The 3,283-nt window shown below is 41.3% G+C and overlaps 1 non-coding gene across 1 annotated transcript; it reads left to right on the top strand.

Moving 5' to 3' along the window:
• Positions 1 to 2,280: 2,280 nt before the first annotated feature.
• LOC140842191 (small nucleolar RNA R71) lies at positions 2,281 to 2,387 on the top strand. The gene has a single exon (XR_012120323.1). It is a non-coding gene; the product is annotated as a small nucleolar RNA R71 (small nucleolar RNA).
• The last annotated feature ends 896 nt before the right edge of the window (positions 2,388 to 3,283 follow it).

Below are 3,283 nucleotides of genomic sequence, written 5' to 3'. Positions count from 1 at the left end.
GTGCTAAACTGACCGCCCAAGCGAGGGGTTCTCGCCGAAAACTTATTTGAAAAATACGAGTTGGTTCTCGCCATAAAACCATTTTTTTAAAAAAATCGCTCGCGGGGGCGGTCAAAAGTGACCGCCCTAGCGAGGCGTTTTCGGCGACTATGTTTTTGAAAAAAAACGAGGGCTCGCTGGGGCGGTCAGTTTTGACGGCCCAGCGAGACATTCTCGAAAAAAAGAAATAAATAAAAAAATAAAAACAATGAATGCCATGCCTTGCAACTACCTAAATGCAAATGACGCGATTAATGAATAAAGGAAAAAGATAAAATCAACATAGGGAGTAGAAGTAGTTCTCAATTTATAGTCTAGAGCTCGACTTTTCACCCATGTCCTCAATGACTGTCATGGAGCCGAGTGACTCCAATTTGTGGCTCAATTGTGACACCGATATAGTGCTTCAATCTTTGAGCGTGGACTATGAACGGCTCCTTTTTCCCATCTCGCATAGCACATGTCGGCGGTTCCTTAACGCTTGACTTCCGAGGGGTCAGGTCTCTTCGAGCTCCCAATTCATCCAATTTCATTCTCACTGGCTTCGTCCATGGGTGGTTGACATTAAAGTATGCTCCTCTCTCGGATATTTCTTCATCAAGTTCATCATTCACTTCAGTGGTGAGGGTGACTTCCAATGAATCCTTTATAGCATCATGCACAAATTGACACACAAGTGAATCCGATGAATCAACTATAAAACAATCATTAGTGTGCAGTGGGTGCTTAAGAGCGTTAAAAAAATTAAAAGTGATTTCTTCCTTTCCCACTCTCAATCTCAACTTCCCTTCTTGCACTTCAATCACGGCCTTGCCAGTTGCAAGGAATGGTCTCCCTAAAATCAAATGCATCTCCCTATCCTCTTCCATGTCAAGCACCACAAAATCTGTAGGAAATGTAAACTTTCCCACTTTCACCAACACATCTTCTTTGACTCCTCGTGGATGTTTGACAGATCCGTCAGCTAGTTGCAAGGACATCTGTGTGGGTTTAGGCTCGCCCAATCCAAGTTTCCTGAATACAGATAAAGGTATAAGATTAATGCTCGCACCAAGATCACATAAAGCTTTAGAAAAGACCACATCACCAATCATGCAAGGGATAGAAAAACTCCCTGGATCCTTTAGCTTTGGTGGGATCTGGTTTTGTACCAATGCAGAGCAATTCTCAGTCAATTTTACCGTCATGGGATCCTCCAACTTTCTCTTATTAGCTAAGATGTCTTTTAGAAATTTAGCATAACTCGGCATTTGCATCAAGGCATCAACAAAAGGAATATTGATGTGCAATTTTTTAAATATCTCAAGAAATTTACAAAATTGTGCATCTAATTTAGCTTTCTTCATTGCTGCAGGAAAAGGTGGAGGGATAACAATTTTATTTTGTGCAATTGGTGTAGATGTAGAGTTAGAAGACTTACCTCCTCGAGTTTCCACCTCATCCTCACCGTGCTTGGTCTTTTCCTCATTAGATTCGAGTGCTTTTCCACTACGCAATTCCACAGCCTTCACATGTTCTCTTGGGTTAACTTCCGTGTTGCTTGGCAAAACTCCTTGCTCCCTATTAGCAATCAACTTAGCCAATTGTCCAATTTGATTCTCTAACCCCTTTATGGATGCATCTTGGTTCTGAAATCTCGTCTCTGTTGCAGAAATAAATTTAGTCATCATTTGCTCTAAATTTGATTTCTCCTCCCGAGGCGGTTCTGGCTTGAATCCTTGGTGCATCCCATATGGTGGACCTCTTTGTTGGCGATTTTGGTTGTTTTGACCTCCCCATGAAAAGTTTGGGTGATTCCTCCATCCCGGATTATATGTGTTCGAATAAGGGTCATTTCTGGGACGGTTCTGGAATCCCACTTGTTTTACCGGTGCTCCCTCAGGCACATATAATGGATTGCCATCTTGGCAATCCTGCACATCATGCTCACCCCCACACTTATCACAGAAAATTTCTTGCAGACGCATAGCCGACCCACTCATGCTCATCCCATCAATCTTTTTATTCAACGCCTCTAACTGTACTGAAACCGCCGCCATATCATTAACTTGATTAACTCCAGCACCTCGTCTCTGCCTATCAGACTGAGGATGATAGCTACTAGCAGCCATTTCCTCCAATAACTCATATCCTTCCTCAGCCGTTTTTCTCAGTAAATTACCATATGCAGCAGCATCTATCATGGTACGGTTAGGAGTAATCAGACCGTAGTAGAAAGTTTGAACAACTAACCCAAGCGGCAGCTCATGGTGTGGACATCTCCTCAACAAGTCCTTGTAGCGCTCCCATGCCTCGTAAAGTGACTCGTTCTCATATTGAGCAAAAGTAGTAATGTCGGCTCTAAGCTTCATAGTCTTCGACGGAGGAAAGTACTTGATCAGGAATGCATTTGCCATATCCTCCCATGTAGTGATAGACCCTACAGGCAAACAGTTTAACCACGACTTAGCTTTATCTCTCAGTGAAAATGGAAATAAACGCAAACGAACAGCATCATCAGACACGCCATTAAACTTAAAAGTATCACAAATTTCAAGAAAGTCAGCTATATGAGAATTAGGATCGTCAAGTGCACTTCCCCCAAATTGGACAGTGTTCTGAATCATCTGAATGATAGCTGTCTTGATCTCAAACTGATTGACTCGGATGACTGGTCTAACGATGCTTGGACGTGCTCCATCAAGAGACGGCTGTGCATAATCCAACATCGGTATACGCCTTGGCTCCTCTCTTTGTTGATCGCCTTCCATTCTTTCCATTGCTCTTTGCTGCTGTAGTCGACGTCTAGCTGTGCGTTCAATTTCGGGGTCAAAAGGCTCAAGCTTAAACTCGAGTGATCTTCGCATGCACCGCAAGAAAAATTTGCAACACAATGAGAGTATCAAATAAAAATAAAATAAATAATACTAAAGAATTTAAATGAAAAATAAAAAATTGTGAATCAACATTCCCCGGCAACGGCGCCAAAAACTTGATCGAGCAAAACTTGCACAGTGAATAGTCCCAAAATTTATTTTATAAAAGAAAGCTCGATTTAAATATCGCAAGTGCACGATAGTCAAGTTATAATAAACGTAAGTGAATACGAGTATCGATCCACGAGGACTGCGTCACACTCTTTTTATTTTCAAGTAAAATTTCTTTAGCAACGATAAATTGATTTGATGATTGAACTAATGTAGAATAAACAATTCAAATGATAAAATGCAAAGAAAATGTGTTCAAGAGAGCAATGATTAATTTG

Source organism: Primulina eburnea, chromosome 9 (genome assembly GCF_022965805.1).
Source record: "Primulina eburnea isolate SZY01 chromosome 9, ASM2296580v1, whole genome shotgun sequence".
Lineage (NCBI taxonomy): Eukaryota > Viridiplantae > Streptophyta > Magnoliopsida > Lamiales > Gesneriaceae > Primulina > Primulina eburnea.
Note: the sequence above shows the minus strand (reverse complement) of the source record. Positions and strands in the feature narration are given on the sequence as shown.